The following is a 7,853-nucleotide window of genomic DNA, read 5'->3' on the forward strand; positions in this document are numbered from 1 at the left end:
CTTATTGCATCTGGAGCTATTAGCGAGTCTGCAACAAGTCACTTGGTTAGAGGTAAAAAAAAAATTACTCAGAAAAACAGAACACCAGATTTGTTTTTCGGAATATTTTTTTCTGTTTTGGGGAATTTTTTCCCTGTTTTTCTGAAAAATATTCAGTAAAAAGGAAAAAAATATTCAGAAAAACAGAAAATAAAAAATAAAAAATATTCAGAAAAACAGAAAATAAAAATAAAATATTCAGAAAAACAGAAAATAAAAAATAAAAATATTCAGAAAAACAGAAAATAAAAAATAAAAATATTCAGAAAAACAGAAAATAAAAAATAAAAATATTCAAAAAAACAAAGGTCGCCCCAAAAATTAGTCCGAAAAACAGGAGCTTTTTTTTTTCTCCAAGTGAATGCAATACCCTTCCGTAGTATTTCATTCATGTTTTTTTTGTTTTTTTTTTACGGTAGCAGGATTTGTCTCGGGACTGCAGATGAAAAATAGCCTTTTGGCTAATACTAGCATATTTACTAAAATGTTTATTAATATGTGCCATTTGTGATACAAATAAAAAATAAAATAAAATACAGTCAGTGAATTAGTCTTGTGTTCATCCATTACAGTCTGGTTTGGTGCTGCTAGAAAAAAAGGACCGAATCTGACTGCAATGTACTGTTCCAACTGCCGATATGATCATCACTACCCCTCTACCAACTCTTGATGACTTGCACACTACAAGAAGTGAGACAAGAAGGGGCAGGCAAAATTTTCTTGGACCCCCAACATCCCGGTCACCATCTCCAGCTCCTTCCCTCGGGTAGGCGCTGTCGGATAACGCGCAGCATAACCAGCAGGCATTCCAAAAGTTGATTCCTCTTCGCATTAATTTCTTAAATAGTTGACTTATAATTTCTTGGTGGAAATTTTCAGATCTCAGTTGTGACATTATTACTGTATTTGTTGATTGGTTGGTGACCCTGGACTCCATAAATGTTTTTGGGGATGAATGGACCAAAAATGATCACAGAAAATCTTCAAAACGTTATAGAAAGTCTTCTTAGTAGAGTTTAAGCTGTTATGGATAGCTAAGGGTGACCAACTGGTCCTATCAACTGTCACTTCCTGTAGTTGAGGTCAGGTATCCACATATTTTTGTCCATACAAAAATCGATTCACTTTATCCAACTATCAATGTTCTGCTTGTATACTGACAGCTTGCAGGCGGGAAAGAGTGGTTGTCTGTTCCCTGGATGTTCACCAGTGCAGGTGGAGAATGACGGCTCCTGCTAAAATCTTCCACCAGCTTCTTGGTTTTTCCAGTTGTATGTAGGCGATTTTTCTGGCATCATTCACAAAACCCTGCGTAAGTTATCTTTACCTGTCGTCTACGTTAATGATGAGGCCGACAATGGCATCAGAGAACCTCTGCACAGGTAGGGGTGAAAACCAACCTTGGCTGCCTGTCATGTTTGTGGCAACATCTACAAAAACAAGTTAAGACTGTATTGTGACGGGTCCATATTTCAAATTGTTTTTGGAAATCATGGATGTCGTGTTCTCTTTACAAAAGAGGATGGGGCCCATCTGGATTGTTATCAGTGTAAGTTTCAAAAGTCAGCACCTGTGATGGTATGAGGGTGCCCATGGCATAGATAGCTTGCACATCAATGAAGGCACCATTAATGCGGAAAGGTGCATGCAGGTTTTTGAGACGACTGGCCTGCCAGCAGTCCAGACCTGTCTCCCATTGAAAATATGAGGCACATTATTATTATTACACTCTCTCAATTTCAACATGAGAGATTTTAATTTGGATTTAAATGTCCTCTATAAGTTTACCAAAAAACGTGACATTTGCTTTAAGCACAATTAATGATTTTAATGAGTTTGTTTTTATCAAACCACTCTAAGCTACTAAACTACATTGCGGTTCCAAAGTCCTTACAGATGAATTACTGCTGTCACAAAGATGTAGACCAGAAAGTGGCCCCAAAAATCAAAAGTACCTGCTTATTAAAATGACTGGACTGGATTATTATTTTTTCATTTTTTCTTCGCCGTGTCTATGCAAGTAAACATTACGATATTCTGACTGTGAGATTTTTTTCATCCCGCTGTTATCAGGTCTTTAAAAGACAATCTGAGACCCATAACAATATCATGACGTTATTGGATTCCTGGCTAAATGTTCCTTCAACACCCCCTCAGTATAAAATCCATTCCTCAAAAGCCATTAAAAAGGACTTGTGGAACACCTGGTCCCCCTCTCCCTTCCTCCTCTCCACCATTCCTCCCCATGAAAGTTCACTGATCGCAGAATTGCAAAAAAAAGAAAGAAAAAAAAAGGCGGGACGATGGGATCGGGCATATGGGTGGTAGGTAACGTGAGGGGTTAAGTGTGGCAGGTAAAAGGGTGGGAAAGTGGATCTGCAGAGTCCACTTGTAGACGAAGGAGAGAAAAGACAGAGAGCGGATGGGGCAAGTGTTGAGTGCTGTTGTGTTTATTTAGTCTGCTTCAAAGGCAAGCCTAATTATTTTACCATGTTGTGCCTATAGAGACTTGAAGATTCATGGGCTGCTCTCAGCTTCTATCTCCCCCAAAGTAACTGACAGCTTAACCCTTCATCTCCCAGCGAGTATCTATCGAGACTTCACCTTCACGACTCGAACTTACCGCAACACTTTTCTCGCGTTTGCTCACGCTATTGTTGAGACGTAGAGCGTCGCTTTGTGCTCATGGAAGTGTCTTTTTCATGTTCTCGGGATCCACTTTTGGATGGCAAAGTGTCTCATTCCATCACACGTTGAGAGCCAACAATGGCGTCTTTGGCTGGACTGATGTTTGCTGTCTGCTGAATAGTTTGAATCTCACTAGTGGGAGCAACAAAATGGAAAAAATGAAGTAACTTTCGCGAGCTTCACGTGGGCTCCAGTGATCCGCCACTCCGTAAACGAAACCAACGCTTGGAAAATGTTTGAATTATTTCTTGTAACTAAATTATAGTGTACTTTAATTAGAATGCTGTTTATTTGATTACACATTTAAATTGTATTTTTTGTGTAATACAAATTTTTTTTTGTTTCAGGTGATTTTGAAAGTCATGAAAGACACCAATAAAGTGGATGATGATCATTATTATTGACATTGTTATCATTGTCATTTCATAACCATTATAGTAGTATAATGGCTATAAGTTAGTAACAGGCTTTAAATGATCAGGTTTTTTTTGTGGCTGTTAACCGATTGAGTTGAAAAAAAAAGAGAGAAGATAACCGATTATTGATTCGATCAGAAGATGGAACAATCAATCTATTTTAAAAAACTTTTATATTTGCTCTACAATTGACCGCCACCATTTGAGGTTGATAGGGACCGGCGCGGCCCGCGGATATTGAAAACCCACGTATAATTGACGTCAATTGAAAAAATCCACAAATTCCAAAAATGCTGATAAACATCAAAGTGAAAGTCCACCCCCCAAAATACTTGACAATAGTATGTTCTGTGCAGCCACACTAGTCAAAATAATAGTAATATTATATTGCTAATATTGTTATTATTAGTAGAATATGAGTTAAGCAGCAAAATTCAGCCGTTTTGATCAATACCAGAAAACGGCCATTTTGCCCCTTGCTGTTGAGTGAAAATGACATCACGGTTGCTCAGGTCTCAGGTAACAACCAATCACAGCTCAGCTTCAGAAAACAGGTGAGCCATGATTGGTCGTTGCCTGAGCCCTGAGCAACTGTGATGTCATCTTCAGTTGACAGCAAGTGGCAAAATGGCCGCCCCCTGAGATGGATGAAAACGGCTGGATTTTGCTGCATAGCTCATCTTTCACAAATGTAATATTAATTGGAATGTCGTGTTTAGACTAGTGAGGTCACAAGAAATGTTTAAGGTTGACTTCGATTGTTGACTTGATTGGAGAAATTAGAACATTATAGCCAATCTCCGATTTTGTATGAAATGCTAAATATTAGTATAAAGTCCAATTAATATAATTCAGATCAACCTCTAACCCTAACTCATTGAAGCACATATTGATATTGGATATATTTTTTTCAACATCTATCTGAACCAGTACTGTCTCTAATGTATTGCCGGTGCTTCCAAGTCCCAGAATGCAATACAACAGCTGGTGTTTGTCACATCGGCTGGATTTACACTTACAGGCCCAAGTGTCCAATTCAGATTCCAAACCTATATTTTTGATTTAAGAGCTGTTTCAAGAATGTTTAATTTTGTAACACAAAGAAACACAATTAGGGGGAAAGATAGAAGATGGAAATACCATAAGACTGCTCAAGATTGTATGTTGGAAAGCCTTTCGTAATATCTAACACATGTAGATGTAGCTCTGCATTATCTCGTGCTGAAAAGGGCAGGAATAATACGAATGACTAAATCCCTCATATAATAGTGAGCGAGGAGTGTCAGTGGTCTTGTTCACTCATTCCTGGCAAGCGCACGGAAGATCACTTTACGTCGAATGGGAATGCCAGTCACTTTAGGAATTTATATGTGTTATTAGTCTGGTCTAGACAGTTGAGGACAAATGTCATAGACATGAGAGACATGGACGTGCTCCAAAGCAATGAACCATGAAATATGGCAAAGGTGTCAAGATTAGGAAAAATCTGTGTTCAACAACAAAGAAATAGCACCGCTCTTCACAACGAGGAAAATTAAGGATCGAAAGCTTCTAATTTTGTATTCGATTGACAAAGCTTCCTGCAGTGCCGCAGCATCCAAGGCGATGTTTCTGGGAATGCCATTTGTTGGTCCATACCTACCAATAATACACATGACGCTCATCTGAGTATAAAAAGAAATAAATACTCTGAGGACTCACAAAGTCACTCCTTCATCTGCTGAGCACTTCCAGATTTCTTTCCCCTAAAAGCTATCACAGATTTTTGACTTTGCTCTGTGCTTTGTTTCTCCTTTTACACACAATTGTGAAACGTAATGCACAAGTACATACATGAGCAAACTTGATTTGCTGCATTGCTTTTCAATGTCTTTGTTTGTCATGTGCTGTATGTAGCGAAATTAGAAGTGGAAATACAATTTCTTCTCCATGTCTGACATTTATGAGATTACAGTAAATTCAACGTGACTGTGATGTTTTTTTCCATCAAGAATAAATCAGAAAAGAGCGCTCGCATACCGAAAGATATGTCAACATTTCAAATACAGTTGGGAACAGTTGCTTTGCCTGCTTATGTGTTCTTACTTTGCATGTTTACTTTGCATGTCGGTGCATGTTTAAGACTTCACAACTTCCTGCGGATGCGTTGTCGGACCTGCACTTTGGGGATTGACACACGTTAACGCACATTTGCTCGTCAGTGCACAGATTGCTGTTTCCTTTATATTTAATATTGAGCCCAATGTTTGTGTGGTGAGACGCAAGGTCTGCTGAAAATATGGTTAAGCCATTAAAACGCAATCGTAAAATGCTTTCTTACAATTGTGCTTTAGAATTTAAAACATTTGCAGTTATTTTAAATACATTTTTAGACGAAGATCCTGGTCTCTGTATCCGTGCTAAGTGCAAGTCTGGTGCACTGCGTGGTGTAAATATAGGAACAAAAGCAATTTGTAAAAGAAGCAAAAAAGGGAACTCTGAAAACATAATTATGCATTTGCGTTAGTTTTCATGGGAAAAAAAGCATATCACGCAGTAGGAAAAATATGCAAAAATTCCATTAGCATCTTCAGAAAACATCTTCATTTGGCACAAATAACAGTAAAGGCATTTTAGCATTAACAGTTTTGTAAAATATTAGTTAAGAATCATTTCCTTTTGAATAAAAACAACTACCAATAATTCAAATACTCATATCAGTAAAATAAATAGATTTTCAAAAAGGAAATTCAGTGGAGGTTTGTGTTTACCGTAATTGATCAAAAATATGAAAATGACTCATTCAAGTTATGGATGAATTAAGTTGATTCAGTCCGTTGTCTGTTTCATGACGTACTGTACATCTGCTCGAGGGTGCAACAATCGTTACCCATTAACGCTTGTAAAATAAATTGGCAACATTTTGGCTCTTTATTTATTAAAAGTTTTACATCTCATTGCATCTTCGCAATTTCAAAAGTACCGGTAAGCTTGTTAGCATTGTGCTAGCTTACTATCATGATGACTGTAGGGTATTTTTATCTTTCGCCCATCACTACTTCTCCCATTTTTATATTAAAACGTTTTAAATACTGTATGATTAAAGTGTTAGTAATGTCTTTATCTATAGTGACGTCTTTCTCTGTTAGACTGTGACTGGTGTGAAACAGATTTAGCAAATGACAGCGAGTGTGCGAACCTTGCTTTCTACGCCTATCTAATGGTCTAAACACTTATTTTGTAGTTGGGTACTTACGAATGATATCTACAGAAGAAATCCCCTCCAAAACTGACTCATTCATATTTTTACTGTTTAGCAGAATTTAGAACACCCTTAGGCTTATTTAGGTTGAAAATCAACAACATCAGACTGGTGTTTCCCAATCGTAGCACGTCTGTCCCCTCGCTGTCTGTTTTTGTTATATATTTAATGTGGTGAAAATAGCTGGAGAACAAATATAAATGGTCGTGAATGCTCATAAAGTCTGAGAAGTGAAAGTTCTCGTTTTGTGGGATCAAGCTTTGTGGCTGTGCGCAGTGGTGTAGTGGTCCCTGGAGAAGTGGGTATACCGTTTTTTTCAATTTTTTTTTTCTTATTTCTTTTATATTTTATATTTTATATTTTATATTTTATATTTTATATTTTATATATATTTGTTTATTATTATTATTATTATTTTTTTATGTTTACTTATTATTATTATTATTTTTTTGTAATCCAGAAAAAAAATCCTCTTTTAGAAACGGTGACCTGTAAGAATTAAAAATCTGTCATTTCTACTTGCTCACAATAATAAAATTATCATGACTTGTTAAGAACAGTTAGGTAACACAAGCAACCTGAAATAATGTGAAATGTATTTACTTGGATTACGTTACTAACTGTTTTTTTTTTTTTTTTGCAGGTTACTTGTAACTGTAATGGATTACATTTTAAAAGTAACCCTCCAAACCCTGGTCGCAATACCCGCGTATACCCTGTTATAGGCTGTTTGCAGAGGTGGACAGTCCATCAGTGCCGACGAATGATAACAGACCTTTAAAAAAAAAAGATGGGCTAAGCATTGACAAAAGCGGGATTTTGTCCGTCAGTGTAATCGTCACTAACCAGGTCAAGTACTGGTGGACCTCTCAGTCCGTCACTGACGGACGCTGTTTGTTGACAAACGACGGACTGCCGGACACCTTTGTCTGTCGGTCCTAAAATTGTGGTGACGAAGTGATGACGGAAGCGAGGTTACAATGAAATGACGGACTGATAATAGAGTTTGGGAAAAGACAAATGACGAATGACAGACCAGCACACATGGACATCAGTTCTCCAAGTGCCCACTTCACAGTTTTATGATCATCCTGGCTAACTTTACATCATCTGCTCATGGAGGTTTGCTTGCAGTTCCTTACGTATAAACAAACATTGCACACCCCTCCTGCATGAACTCCCAGCAAATCCCTTTCTTCTTCCGCCACATCAAGGACGTCTCGAGAGAGAGGAATAAAAGGAGCCGCTTTTTAATTGCGCCAAGATTCGGGTGTCTGCAAAAATACCAAAACTTGGTCTAGTCTGACCCTGCGCAGATTTATACCACACTTCGTGCAAGACTTACACTGGGCACAAAACTAGAGCCCTAGTGTGAATTTCTTATATGAGTTTAGTCTATGCTCAATGTGACCTCAGCAAAAAGCAGTTTGGGCAGAAATGTGTCCGAATGTGATGAAAGAGCCCAGCTG

The sequence above is a fragment of the Leptonotus elevatus genome, chromosome 8 (genome assembly GCF_054856555.1).
Source record: "Leptonotus elevatus isolate MCC_2025b chromosome 8, RoL_Lele_1.0, whole genome shotgun sequence".
Lineage (NCBI taxonomy): Eukaryota > Metazoa > Chordata > Actinopteri > Syngnathiformes > Syngnathidae > Leptonotus > Leptonotus elevatus.